Raw genomic sequence first — 16,430 nt, forward strand, 5'->3', positions numbered from 1 at the left:
CAAGACTGACTCCACCATCTTGGATGTTAGCCAATCCTCCCAGCTTAGTATAAACTGCAATTTGATAAGTCTTCCATCTGTTAACCAAATTGTTGATAAAATGTTAAACAGCACAAAGTCAATCATAGATCCTTGTGAGGTACACCACTGGATACCTCATACCAAGTTAACATCAAACCATGAATAGCAACTCCTTTTCCCCTATTCATATTTATTTTTATTAAAGTTTTTTATTTTCAAAACATATGGGGAGATAATTTTCAACATTCACCCTTGCAAAACCTTGTGTTTCAAATTTTTCTTCCCTTGGGCCCACCCCCTCCCCTAGATGGCAAATAACCCAATATATGCTAAACATGTGCAAGTCTTCTATACATATTTCCACAATTATCAATAAAAATCAGATCAAAAAGGAAAAAAGGAGAAAGAAAACAAAAGATAAGCAAACAACAACAACAAAAAGAGTGAAAATGCTATGTTGTGGTCCATACTCAGTCCCCACAGTCCTCTGTTTGAGTGCAGATGGTTCTCTTCATCACAAGACCATTGGAACTGGTCCAAATCATTTCACTCAACTGAGCAGAACCAGGAGATCATTGTGCATGGCAACAACAACATTGTATGATGCCATGCACAATGATCTCCTGGTTCTGCTCAATTCTCTTAGCATCAAGCTATTTCCCACTTGATAAATGGTCAAAGGATATGAATGGACAGTTTTCAGCTAAAGAAATCAAACTTTTCTAGTCTTATGAAGAAGAGCTCTTTTTAACTTTTAACTAGAGAACTGCAAATAAAAAGGACTCTGAAATACTACCTCATACCTTTCAGTATAATTAATATAACTATAATTATAAATATAATAATTAAAGGGAAATGATACATGTTAGAGAAGATGTAGGAAAATCGAGATACTAATGCACTGTTGGGGAAGTTCTGAACTAATCCAACCATTCTGGAGAACAATTTAGAATTATTCTCTAAGGGCAACTAAATTGTGTAATACCACAAATAGGTCTGTATCCCAAAAAGATCATAAAAAAGGGAAAAGATCTGACATGAGCAAAAATATTTATAATAGCTAATTTCATGGGGACAAAATATTGGAAATTAAAGGGATGCCCATCAATTGGGGAATGACTAAGCAAGTCATGGCATATAAATGTGATGGCATAATAATTATTGTGCAATAAGAAATGATTAACAGGAAGATTTCAGAAAAACCTGGAAAAACATGGTGAACTGATGCAAAATGAAATGAACAGAACCAGGAAAACCATACACAGAATCAGTAATACTGCATGATGACCAATTATGAATGGCTCAGCTCTTCTCATCAACACAATGATCCAAGACAAATACAAAGGACTCGTGAAGGAAAATGCTATCACATCTAGATAAAGAATGGAAGGATTCTAAATGCAGACTGAAGCATGTTTTTTTCCACTTCAGTCTTTTTCAGGGCTATTTTCCTTTTGATCAGTTTCTTTTTTTACAACTGTGACTAATATGTTTTACATGATATTACATGTACCTATATCATGTAAAATCTATATCAAATGGACTATCATTTTTGGAAGAAGGGAGGAGATGGAGAGGAAAAAACTTTGAAACTCAAAATCTTGTTTAAAAAAAGAATGCTAAAAATTGTCTTGACATAATTTGGGGAAAATAAAATAATATTTTAAAAATAAATAAAACAGAAAAGCTCTAAAAAAAAATAAATAAAATTCAGACTAGAATTTCCCCTTGTTGGTTCTTCCACCTATTTAAAAATGAAGTAAATTATCATTTTTAATTTTGTCAACTTAACCCAGCCTGAATGACTAATTCACACTTGAGTTCTAAAGTCACTACTAAACTTTCCTCAAGTGATATTTTCCATGAAGCTTTCTGAGAAATGATTGGAAAACCCCTCTAAAATTATGTTAAATCATTTACATTGAGTCAGAAAAGAAAGTAACACTAGTATCATTTCTCCGGTAGAGACTGACTAAATGCTGAGTCCCAGATTCCGCATCCTTGGATAAGAGTCAAATACTTGTTCACTGTGAATTTTTAAAAATAGAAACAATCTATTAAAAATGCCCTTCAAAGACTCAAGAAAACATTACCTTCTGGCAGGGACTAAACATTCTAAAAGAATAAAAGGGCCTCCTTTCATCCAAATCTAAACATAAAGGTTGCTGAGAGTAGGTCACTTGAGCCTCTGAAGAGATACAATCAAATTCTCCCAGTCCAGACCACCTGCTGAGAAGCTACCTGCAGTCAAAGACTTGCTTGTATTTAGCCCTCATTGTTGCTAGTTGGGGGACAGTGGCCTGTTTCCTTGGCAATGCTTTTAATCCTGTAACTGATGAAGTCTATGGGGCAGCTAGGTGGCGCAGTGGATAGAGCACCAGCCCTGAATTCAGGAGGACCTGAGTTCAAATGTGATCTCAGACACTTAACACTTCCTAGCTGTGTGACCCTGGGCAAGTCACTTAACCCCAGCCTCAGAGAAAGTTTTACCCACTTAAAGACCAAGCCTAAAGTCCCTCTTCTGACATATATAGGCAGTATGTCTCAGTATTCTAGACAACTTTCTAAGACTCATTTGCAAAAAAGGAGTCCACTGACTGATAAAAAGGGAAGTACTCTCTTATGGGAATTGTCTATACCAATGAAATCAGAGATTCAGTGATTATCTAAATAACAACTGGTATGAACATATTCTACCTATGGATTTCTTACTGTCATTTCTTCTTTAGAAGTCTAAACTTGATTAGGATCTCTGTCTGGGTAAAAGGATATGAAGAGTTTAGTGATTTTCTTGCATAATTCTACTTGGGCTCCAGAATGGTTGCACCTATTCACAGTTCCACCAGCACTGCATGAAAATATCTCATCCTTACTGAAATCATCATGGAAAGCATAAATAGCCCCTAGAAGTTCCAACCCCAACAAGTACACAATTAAATTGCAGGTCTTTTGGGTAAAGATGCTTCTTCAACTTTGTATTTCCTATAGGTCTTTACAAGTTACTTTCTGTAAACTTGACACAATATTAGATAAGCAAGTGGTCTATTGAAAAGAGCCAGGATTTGTAGTCAGAAAGCTAAATCCAAGTCCTGACTTATCTCTTATAAATCATATAATATGTTAAATTAAGAATCAATCTATTTTGTCAGTTTCTTCATCCATAAAATGAGAATAATATTTATATTAGTTATCTTACAACTATAAGATAACTGTAGAAGGTGAGATTCTTTTTCTTTTTCAAATACTTTTTTCTTTTTCCTTTTTTAATTTAATTTTTTATTGTGAACTTAAGAAATAAAATAAGCATTTCTATAACATAGTAGAAGAAAAGGATGATTGTACATGAAACTGCAAATATTTGTGTGAGATAATCACTTTTTAAGTTATAAAATCCCACATTACTATGAATTATTATTATTACTGTCATATCCTGTCACTTGAAGGATATTATCATATGCTATCATCATTCAGAAATTTCAATAATGGACTAATAAGGGAATTATCTCACTTTTTTAGAAAAAATAAATTGTTTTATTCAATTTTATTCACAATATTTGTTCAGACAGTTTCAATCCTCTCTAGACTACAGTCTAGATTTTCTCTGCCCATCCCTTTGTTCCCTTTACCACCACTATTGGGCTCTCAAGGCACATTTTATCTCTTCTCCTCTGATTCAGTTTCCTTTTATGTGGTATCTTCCCTCTGTCCTTGAGGACAGACAGACACTGACTTTCTACTTGTGTTTTGTATTTCTAGTGCTTAGTACAATACTTGACACATAGTAAACTCTTAATAAATGTCAGTTCTGACATTTCAGTCATTCTGAAAAGTGATAGAAAAGTTGAATCCTAAATTTTGAGGCTATCAAATCATACAACTACATCAATAAAATACTACAAATGTGAGAGCCTTTTTTTCTGCTAAAGGACTATTTAGATATTTATATCATTCGCAGGCCATACAAAATTATCAATTTGTAGAACTCACGAAGTGGGAGATTATTATACCTAGCTTTCTGCTCTTCATTGCCTACATTGATTATGCAAATAATTTTGTGGGCCTTATACAGCTGACAGGCCAGAGGTCCCCCACCCCTGAAGTAGTTCATTTCATAGATCCTTCTAATAGCCAATTAGCTGCACCTGAAGAAATATCAGATTAGAGAAGACATAACCCAAAAACATTTATAAAAAGTATTGAGTAGGAACCCCTTCCCTTTCTTACATGTCAAATAGGTATTTTTTCCAATCTGTATCCCTAACAATCAGCCAATACTAAGTGCTAGAGATACAGAGAAAGGCAAAATCCTGCCCTTAAGAAGCACACATTCTAAGCAGTAAAGATTACATGTAAATAACTAAGTAGACCCAAAATTTATGTGGATTAGTTGATTAATAGTATAAGAAGAGAAGGCACTGGAGATAAAAGAGAGGGAGACTGGAAAGCACCTCCTGTAGAAGGTGAGATTCTTTTTCTTTTTCAAATACTTGATTTTTTCTTTCTCTTTTTTTAATTTAATTTTTTATTGTGAACTTAAGAAATAAAACAAGCATTTCTATAACATAGTAGAAGAAAAAGGATGTTGTATATGAAACTGCAAATCTATTATGTACAATTTGTTATTCCTTTTAAACATATAATAAAGTTATCACATAACTTTTTTTCCCTTTTTTTCTTCACTCTCCCCCTCATCTGGATGGCTACCATTAGACACAAGTGTTTGTGTGTGTATGTAGATATATATATACATATATATGTGTGTATATATATGTTCTTTACACATATTAATATTAGATAAGCAATTGATCTATTGAAAAGAGTCAGGATTTGTAGTCAGAAAGTTAAATCCAAGTCCTTACTTACCTCTTATAAATCATATGACCACTGGGATTGTGTAATAAGTTTGAGGATCTTTTGATACAAAGAAGAAATGAGAAAGCTAGTTCCCACAGTTTAAACATGATCATGGGAATCCCCTACAGAAGATTGAATGTTTGGTGTAGGCCAATGTTTATTTCCCAAAATGATTAAAGAAAGGAAAGACAAAATCCTGGAAATTGGTGGCTCCTACTAAGGGATTCCAACACAGCCATGTGACATAGCATGAAAATTAATAGGTATCTTATTTTCCTGGAGATGTCAAAATATGATAGAAGCACACAATTTTGTCAAACTTGTCAGTCCCTAATTAATTCTGAGAATTCATGTGGGGGAAATAGATGATACTGCTAGAAGAAATTCAAAAATATTTCTAGGAATTATAGTTGGCATTTTTATCCCTGCTGCCAACTGAAAGTTAGGGTTTAGAAGGAAAAAAAAAGTATATAAAATTAAGAACTAGCTTTAAAAAGATGGTGTTTTAAAACACCATTTGAATTTTCTAGGCTATGAGTTAAAATAAAAGAATTTTGTATTATTGACCAAGGATAGAGCTCAACAAATTAGGTCTGGTAAAAATGTATTTTCCAGGAATCTTGCAAAACTGTTCTAGAATGTTTTAAACTAACAGTAAAATTGGGGTGAAGTGAGGGGACTGCTCATATACAAATACTAAGCTTGAGAGTAAAAGGCATAACATAAGAAGAAGAAATGCAGTGAAGACATTCAGAAATTCAAAGGAGATAATATCCATGAGAAGGGGCAGTACTTAAAGCCTTATGTGTCTATATATAAATGAGCAAAGTACGAGCAATAACAAAAGTGGACTGGGGATATTAATGCAATAAATTTTGTGTCCAGTATGACTGAGAATGATGTATAACTCATAACTGAAATATAGGAATGCAAATCCATATCTTATTCACTTTCTAATCAGGGACTGAATAGATTAAATGGTGATAAAGTAGCATGGTGTATCAAGATGATATATTCCAATGTAGAAATCCATGAACCAGAAAAGGGGGCAAATGAATGGTAGAGAACTTTGGAATGGGAACAGATGGAAAAAGCTAAGCAATATAATAGAGGGAGTATATTTTAGATTGCACAGTGAAAAGGAAAAAGATTGATGATGACTTCTAGAAGCAAGCGATAAAGCTTGAAAGAATGCAAGATAGAGTAATGATGAAGGAATTTTATCAATAAGGACAGCTGCTGGATTTTATTCCCTCTGCTAAAAGCAGTAACAAAGAAATTTTTGTTTTGTTTTGCTGATAATTTTATATTCCAGAAGGCAGAAAATGGTCTATTCTTCGTCTCATCCTAAGCAAATAAGAGGGAAATGGTCAAGATTGTAAAACTGACAGGAGTGTCAGGAGAAAGCAAGTGTGATTTGACTTGGGTCACACAACTACAAATATTTTTACACATTTCCTACATGCAATCATCTAGCTTCTGGGGATACAAAGATGAGTAGGGGGAAATGACCTAAAGTTTCCTTTCAATTTTGTTTTGTTGAGTCAACTTAGTCATGTCCAACTCTTCTTGATCCCATCTGGGATTTTCTTGGCAAAGAAACTGAGATGGTTTCCCATTTCCTTCTTCAGTTTATTTTACAGATAAGGAAACTGAGGCAAACACAGTTAAGCGATATTCCCGGGGTCAAGTAACTTTGGCATCTGGACACTCAAAGCAACTCTATGAGGGGGATTGGTTATATTTATTTTTCTCTTCATTATTTTGTGCTACTCTATCCATGCTATTCTAAGATCATTGAGTTCATTACTTTTTATAACACAACAATATTCCATCATGATCTTACGCTACAACTTGTTCAACCATTCCCCAACTGATGGATACCTCTAAATTTCCAGTTCATTGCCATCACAAAGAGATGTGCCATAATATTCTAGAACATATAAGTAATTTCCCTTTTTTCTCAGTCATGATTCAGTAGTGGCATTGCTGGATCAAAAAATATAGGCAGTTTAATAACTCTTTGGAAAAAAAAGGAATCCAGGGAAGTAGAAGGGAGGATGGGGAACATTCCAGGTATGTAGGGGACCATGACCCATTAAGAACTAATTATATACGCAATTGATTTCCTTGCTAGAAGTAAAGGTTAAAAGGATTGAGAAATGACTGTTCCAGCTATCCAAGTGTGCATACCCTTTGGTACAGCAGTGTTTCTACTGGGTTTATATCCCAAAGAGATACTTAAGAAGGGAAAGGGACCTGTATGTGCAAGAATGTTTATGGCAGTTCTCTTTGTAGTGGCAAGAAACTGGAAACTGAGTGGATGCCCATCTGTTGGGGAATGGCTACAGTATATTGGGGAAGTTACAGTATATGAATATTATGGAATATTATTGTTCTGTAAGAAATAACTAGCAGGATGATTTCAGAAAGGCCTGGAGAGACTTACATGAACTGATGCTGAGTGAAATGAACAGAACCAGGAGATTATTATACATGACAACAGCAAGATTATAAAATGATTAATTCTGATAGACTTGGCTCTCTTCAATAATGAGATGATTCAGGCTACTTCCAATGATCTTGTGATAATGAGAGCCATCTACATACACCCAGAGAGAGGACTGTGGAACTGAGTGTGGATCATAACATAGCATTCTCACTCTTTCTGCTGTTGTTTGCTTATATTTTATTTTCTTTCTCATTTTTTTCATTTTGGTATGATTTTTCTTGTATAACAAGATAATTATATAAATATGTATGCATATATTGGATTTAACATATTTTAGCATGTTTAATATATATTGGATTGCTTGACATTTAAGGAAGGAAGTAGTGGGAACAGAGTGGGTGAATGGGAATTGGAACAAAAGGCTTTGTAAGGGTTAATGTTGAAAAATTATCTATGCATTTGTTTTGAAAATAAAAAGCTTTAATAAGAAATAATGCAGTGTTCTTTGAATTAAGGTAAAAATACTTTAAGACAAAAACAGAGAAAAATAACATGGAGAGACAGGTCCTTCACAGAGATTCCTAGTGGTTAATTATATCTTTTATTCTTATTTCAGTGCCCCTCTTAAAATCCCCATTTTAACTAATGGAAAAATTAATACTTATAGAAGTTTAAAGTCTTGCTTGTGGTCACTCAGGAAATACGTTTCTGAGAAGGGAATTAAAATCACATCTTCCCAATTCCAACTCTGGCACTCTCTCCACTAAACAAAGCTACCTCTGACTTTCTGTAAAATATTCTCCTAGACCTTCAAAATGGTTTTTCTCATTTTTGAATACTTTTTTTTGAGGGAGAAAAATTTCTTTACGGGTAAGAAATCACCAGATTTAAAATTTGAAGGGACCTTAAATGTTATCTAGACCAGTCTCCTTGCTTTACAAAGGAACAAAAAATTTGTCCATTTACATATTATAAATAATAAGGGGCAAAAGGAAATTTTGACCCAGGCCTTTAAGTTCCAAATTCAAAACTTTTTGCAATGTTACAAGCTGCTTCTTTTTCATTGCTGGCTAATCTTCTCTATGAGCAATATTCTATGTATTTTAAAGGACAATCAGGCTTACAGTGTTATTAAACATTGTTTAATTGCTGGATTTCTTAAGATTGAGTTCTAATATTGTGAAATAGAACCTAGAAAGAATATTTTAGAAAAATTAAATACTATTTACATCTATTTGTACTGTTTCCTTCTTTTTATGAAATACTTAAGCCTTGTCTCCTATTCTCTTTAATTTTTCTCCATTTGCAAACCTAATTCTAAGCCCCACTTTTTCCTGATTTTAAAGAGTTGTGTTATGGCTTCCTTGACTCCTGGCATGGCATCTTCTTCCTGTCAGTATATCATTAAATCCTTTAAGTTGCTCTTGAAACATAAAACATATAAAGGTCACAAAAAATCATCCTCTTACTGTTCTCTTGCTTATTATATTCATTGTTCAGAATTCAGACAGTAAGAAAGAATTTCTCTATATTTTGTCTTATTTCAAGAAATAATGCCAAGAAGAGATGGAGTGGAGATATAACTCTACATAATATTGGAAAAGTAGAAGTGATTATATGAGCATAGGTTATTGTGCTAAGGCTAATGGTGTTTGGATCCCACACAGATTAGTTCATCATTTGATATTAAGTACATCATGGATATAATGTTCCCCAGTGAAATGTTTTATTACATTATATGATGTGGCAGATGCTGTGGAAACAAACTAAGACACTCATTAGCATTTGAAATGTGTGCATATAGAGGTAAAAATTAGTTGCCAGGTTACAGAATTACTACCTGATCACAGCACCTCTTAGCAGAATGGATCAGAGATGTAGTGAATTGGAAAGAGTATTGTTTAAGAACAACAACCAAAAAAAGATATCTATTATTATATTTCTAAAACTTCAGGTCATCTAAGCATATTATAAGGCAGTTATATTTCATAAAACTGTCTTATTTCCTTATCTTGATATACCTAATTCCCACTTTATTAACTACCCCACTGGACTATCTTCTCTTGGTTGGTCTATAAGCATCTTAAACTCAACATTTCAGTCAACAGTCAACTAGAATTTATTAAACTTCTCCTATGTACCAAGAACTGTACTAAGCATGCCCACCTTTTAAAACTCTCCTTTTCTTTCTTTCAATCTCTCAAGTTTGTAACCCTGCAGTCATTCTTAGTTTTTCCTTCTTCATCACCCCAAGCCAATCAGCCACCAAGTCTTGTTTCTCTTATCCCTTCAATGTCTCTTGCATCGGTCCTCTTCCTTCCATTGACACAAAATATAAGTTCTATATATTTAAACTTATCCTATTTAATTTCCAATTTTTACACTTATTTACAAAATGTTTATCTTGATTTCTAATTGATCTATCACTGACCATACATAGCTTCTTATAATAGCTCTAATAATAGTTCTCTCTGTCAAATGATTTGTAAATAAAAACTTAAATATAACTCCTATTTTAAGGATCTCTGATGAATGCTTTTATAATAATTACTTTCTAAAATCTACTTTAGAAGGCTGGATTTTAGTATGTTGATTTTGTACCAATGATATCTCCAATAATAACTTCTCTAACCTTCAGAGAGATAGCTTTTCACTAGCTTTTTGTTCATTTAAAAATTAACTCATTAAAATCACTTCAGCTAATTTAATGGTCATTGTAATGTTTCTCTGAGCTACTATGCAAGAGCTCAGATTAGAGCATAAGGCTCCTCATTCCTGGTGCTGCAGCTTCTGGCTTCTCTTTGGGAAGGGAATCCTCTAAAATAGGGATACTGCAAACAGAGCTTGCCCAGCTCCCATTCACTCCTTGGCCATGGATCTCTCCCTTCTTCCTGGCTCCCCCAATCCCATCTTCTCTCCATCTGTGGGCCCAGAAAGAAGCCTGGAGTCTATGGACATCAAAACTTCTGAGTGGGAGTAAGAAGTCACATAGCTAGACTTTCAACCACTGTTATGATGTTCTAGGGTTCCCACAATTGCTAGGAAAAATGACAATGAAAAAATGACTGATCTGAAGCCCAAAATTTGCCAACAAATTGAACACTATTTTGATGATTTTAACCTCCCATGAAATGATTTTTTTTTAGAAAGAACATATCAAAATTCAAATGACTGATTAAATTGGATGACCAAATTCAATGGATTAAGCAAACTGACAAAGACTGTGATTGATAAGAGGTATTTTAAAGTAATCAAAAGTAGAACTCATGAAAGTTAATGGGAATAAAATCAGAAGATCTCCAAGCAAACCCTTTCCTGAAATAAAAGATGGGAATAAAAATAAAGTAAAAGCAGATCTATGTTAAAGACTTTCCAACAAATGCAACACTTGATGATATAAAAGAATGATTAGAAAGTAAAGGCCATATATCAGATTGCTTGTTGCCTTGGGAAGAGAAGGGAGGAAAAAATTGAAATACAAAATCTTACAAAAATGAATGTTGAAAACTATCTTTACATGTAATTGGAAAAATAAAATATTGTTGTAAAAATAGAAAGGAAAACAAAAAAATTGAATGACACAAAAGAAAGTAAAGTCAATTCCAAATATTCAAACAAGAACATTGCATAGAACATTTAAGGGAGCAATATTTGCTGTGTTTGGTAGAATCTGTCAAGAAGTTTATAGAATCTTCTGGAAAAAATACAAAGATATTGATCTGCTAGTACTTTTTAATAAATGATTTTACTAAAAAAGAATAGAAAAGAATGAATGAAGCAAGGAAGGAATTAAAGGTAGAAGCTGAAGAAAAATTTAAACAGTAACAAAAAGCAAAAGATGATAAATTGAAATCCTGGAATAAAGATCGGATGCTTATTAAAATTGCTTGCTTATCCAAATGATCAAACCTATAGAAAAGACCTTTGCATGCTTTTCTCTAATCATGAGAGAAATAAAATAAATAGGCTTCATAAGAGGAATAATCCTATTTAAAGACAAAAGTAGCACTGGACAAAGTTAATGCCACAAATAATGGGGGGGGGGAAATTGAGAAATAAAAATATAACAAGAGAATTGTTAAAACAAGAGACAGAGAAAGAAACTTTGGGGGGAAAATTATTAAGGAATTTCTAAATAAGTTGAATCCAAAAAGTCAAAAATTTAAAGAAAAAGGCAGAGATGATAAAGCCATCCAGGCTACACCCAGTAAAGAACAAATACAGTTCATGAGTGGTTAAGTGGCACAGAGGATAAAATGCCAGGAAGATTGATTTTCTTCAGTGCACATCTGACCTAACTGTGTGACCCTGAGCAAGTTACTTAACCCTGTTTGTTTCAGTTCTCTCATCTGGAAAATGAGCTGAAAAAGGAAATGGCAAACCACTACAGCATCATTACTAAGAAAACCCCAAATAAATTCACAAGGAATTGGACATGACTGGAAATGATTGAATAACAACAAACAATTCCAAAAATTTGATAATGATAAAGGGCAAGAAAATAGTGTTTCTGGAAGATCCTTTGAAAGAACATGAGAATTTCTAGTCTTATGAAAAAAATGATCTAAATCACTATTGATCAGAGAAGTGCAAATTAAGACAACTCTGAGGTACCATTTCACACCTCTCACGTTGTCTAAGATGACAGGAAAAGACAATGATAAATGTTGGAGGGGATATGAGAAAACTGGGACACTAATACATTGTTGGTGGAATTGTGAATACATTCAACCACTCTGGAGAGCAATTTGGAACTATGCCCAAAGGGCTATCAAACTGTGCATACCCTTTGATCCAGCAGTGTCTCTATTGGGTTTGTGTACCAAAGAGATCATAAAAAGGGGAAAAGATCCATATGTGCTAAAATGTTCGTAGCAGCTGTTGTTGTAATGGCAAGGAACTGAAAAGTGAATGGATGCCCATCAATTACAAAATGTTTGAATAAGTTATGATATATGAATATAATGGAATATTATTTTTCCATAAGAAATTATGAGCAGGTTGATTTCAAAAAAGCCTGGAAATATTTATATGAACTGATGCTAAATGAAGTGAGTAGGATGAAGAGAATATTATACACAGCAAAAACAAGATTATGTGATGATCAACTGTAATGGACTTGGCTTTTTTTAACAATGATTTCAATAGACTGAAATAGAAAGGAGTCATCTGCATCTAGAGAGAGGACTAGGGAGACCAAATGTGGATCACAACATGATATGTTCATCTTTTGCTGTTGTTGTTGTTTGCTTGATTGTTTTTCTTTCTCATTTTTTTCCATTTGGTCTGCTTTTACTTACATAGCATGATAAATGTGGAAATACTTTAGAAGAATTGCATGTTTAATCTATATTGTATTGCTTGCAGTCTAGGAGAAGGGGAGAACAGAAGGAAAAAAATTTGGAACACAAAGTTTTCCAAGGGTGAATGCTGAAAACTATCCTTGTATGCGTTTTGAAAAATAAAAGGCTATTATAATAAATAAACAAATAATTAATAAATGAATGAATGAATGATAAATTATCAGTAGGAGGGAAAGAGCATGAGAAGAACTTTAAAAAGAAAAACTTGCACTAAAACAATCAAAAAATGGAACTGTACATGAATCTTAATTTAAAAAAATTGTTCATGTTAAGTTTTAAGGTGTTTCAGATTACAGGGTGGAGGAGGAGAGTATTTTTAAAAAGAAAATCCACTTCAATGCCTATCTATAATAGAAGGGAAAACTATTTTTGTTTAACCTTTATTTTTTTGTCTAGGTATTCTTACTCAATTTGAATGATTCTTTTTATGTGTGTAATTTTGTTCAGATATCAAATGTTGGCATTTCAGGCATCAATTTGAATATCAAAAGAGTGGTTCTTTCAGTGAAACATGACTCTTTTGGAAATGCCAACAAATAAAATGTATTATACATAAAAGGCAAGAAATAAAACACAATGCAATAATACTTTGAGACTCATTTAAGTGATTCTAATTAATATAAACATTTCTTTCAAAGTTGTGGCTCATATCTCTTACATGCCTCATCTGGGTTGATTCTTGTCAATGTGCTTCCATGAATCCTTCATTGTTGACCTACTTGACATCTTAGGGTCCTCTTAGATGCAGAAGATGAATACAGAAGTTAGCTCAATCTTTCCTATTCATTTTCTAATATTTATCAGATAATAATGCTTTTTAAAATCAGTAGTTAGGTGCTAAGTACTCCTACTCTATAACAAATAATAATAATAATAATAAATAAAAATGGAAGCAAGACCCAATGTATCTCTTACTAATTCAAACAGAATTTGTTAAAAGACACCAGTCATCCATATATCAAAATAAAGAAGAAAGCTTCTGGCACATGACTGCTTCCAGTATTTTTCCTTGGCTTATGTTAGATGCCACATGGAAGAAAAATAGGTGAGCAGTAAATCTTCAGCAACCTTGATTTTTGGAAAGAGTTCATATTCAAAAGAGTATGATTTAAGGATGATTTATTTTTGTTTATATGGAGAAAAATTCTTGTTTTGGACATTACCTAGTAAATTTTCAATTAAATATGATTTTGAAGGTTTAAGGAAGGCCAACTGGCCACAGTACATATGACTAAGATTTTGGACAGTCTTTTTGAATTCTTATAGGTCTTTTGGATAACCTGGCTTTGATATACATTAAATAACTTCAGTGCCTCCCATTCAGTGGCACGAAGAGAAGAAGCTGTCACTTGAACATCACTCACATCTGCACTGGTCGTTGACATGAAAAATATACACCCATATACAAAGGGGAAATGAGGAAATCAGAGGGAAGTAAATTAAGGGAGAACTTAGTCCTTATCACAACTAAAAATGTACAAAAATATTCATAGGTTTTTTTGAAGTAAAGAGTGAGCATCTGAGGGAGACCAAAGGATTGAGGAAGGACTGACAAAGTTATAGTACTTGTATGTGATGGAATATTATTGTGGTATAAGAAATAATGATGGAAAAAACTCCAAAAGGAAAACTTAAAATGAATTACTGCAGCATGAAGTGAACAGAGCAAGGAAAATAATTTATATGATGTCAACATAGTAAATATAAACTTTGAAAAAAATTTGAAAAAATTAAGGTATCTGATTATTGTAATGACAAACTATGATTCCAGGGGACAAATTCGCGCTTCCACCTGTTGAGAAATTAAGGACTCAGTGTAAAAAGAGATCAATATTTTTTTGGACATGGCCAATGTGACAATTTGTTTTATTTGATTATATACGCTTGTATTTGGGGTTTCATGTTTCTTAGATTATCAATTGGGGAGGGAAGAATTTGGGTAGAAGGGAGAGAAAGCAAGTTTTTGCTAATTGATAAAAATAAAGTTAAAAATTAAAAAAAAAATTTACCCTTGTCTGGCTTGAGGAAATTGGCATTCAATTAGTACAAAATATAGAAAAGAAAGAAAGAAGGAGGAAAGAGAGGGAGGTGAGGGAGAGGGCTCAAAGAGAAGAAATAACACCATCTACTCCTTCTACCACATACTCTTTTTGATGAACAAAGAACAAAATGAGGGAAATGGACCAGTCAAGATCTTGGTTGAGAGTCAAAATTTGGTCTTTTTGAGTTCACACTCTATCCTAAGACAGTGTCTAGCACATTGTAAGCACTTAATAAATGTTTCTTGTCATTCCTAAAATAATAAATGGTCAAAGGATATGAACAAATAATTTTCAGATGAAGAAATTAAAACCATTTTAGTCATATAAAAAACCTTAAAACACTATTAATTATAGAAATGCAAGTTAAGAGAACCCTGAGATACCATTTCATACCAATCAAATTGGCTAAGGTGACAGAAAAAGATAATGATAAATGTGGGAGGGGATGTGGGAAAACTGGGACACTAACACTTTATTGGTGGAGTTCTGAAATGATCCAACCATTCTGGAGAACAATTTGATTTTTTTTTTTTTGTACAACATGACAAATATGGATATATGTTTAAAAGTACTGTACATGTATAACCTATAGCAGATTGCTTGCTGTTCTTGGGGAGAGGCTAAGAGGAGAAGAAAAGGAAAAAACTGGCATTCAAAATCCTATAAAAATGAATTTTAACAACTATATTTACAAGTATTTGTGAAGATAATTGGGAAAACTATTGGGGGAAAAGTGCTTATTGAATTTGTTGTTCTTCAATCATTCAGTCATATCCAACTGTTCATAACCCCATGTATCATAGCACACCAGGCCTTAATCCAAGTCATTGCTTTTATGATATTATCTATCCATCTCATTTTTTTCTCTCCTCTTCTCCTTTTACCTTCAATTTTCATTATGAGGACAAAGTGTTTAAGTTTCAGCATCAGTATTGGTTCTTCCAATGAATGGTCTGAAATAAGTTTTGACTTAGATCTTCCAGTTATTCAAGGGACTCTCAAAAATCTCTCTAGCACCATAATTCAAAAATGTAGTTTCTACAAACTTCAGCTTTCCTTATAGTCCAATTCTCACAGACATATCTTATTAGCAGAAAAAATATAGCTTTAACTTTATGAATCTTTATCAGCAAGGTAATATCTCTGCTTTTTAATGTTATCAAGATTTGCTATAACTTTTTCAAGAAGCAAGTATCTTTTAATATGAAGGCTGTAATTACCATTTGAAGCGATCATTGAGCCCAAGAATATAAAATCTGACAGTGCTTCTATTTCATCATCATCATGGTTGCCATGATCTGAGGGTTGTTTTTTGTTTTTAATGTTAAGCTTCAAGTCAGCTTTTGTTGAATTATTTTTTTGTTTTGTTTTATTTTGTTTTGCTGAGGCAATTGGGGTTAAGTGACTTGCCCAGAGTCACACAGCTAGGAAGTGTTAAGTGTCTAAGAACAGATTTGAACTCAGGTCCTTCTGATTTCAGGGCTGGTGCTCTATCCATTGCGCCACCTCGCTGCCCCTATTGAATTACTTTCTTTTTTTTTTTTTTTTATTATATATATATATATATTTTATAATATTATCCCTTGTATTCATTTTTCCAAATTACCCCCCCTCCCTCTATTCCCTCCCCCCGACGACAGGCAATACCATACATTTTACATGTGTTACAATATAATCTAGGTACAATACATGTGTGCG

The sequence above is a fragment of the Sminthopsis crassicaudata genome, chromosome 1 (assembly GCF_048593235.1).
Source record: "Sminthopsis crassicaudata isolate SCR6 chromosome 1, ASM4859323v1, whole genome shotgun sequence".
Taxonomy (NCBI): Eukaryota; Metazoa; Chordata; class Mammalia; order Dasyuromorphia; family Dasyuridae; genus Sminthopsis; species Sminthopsis crassicaudata.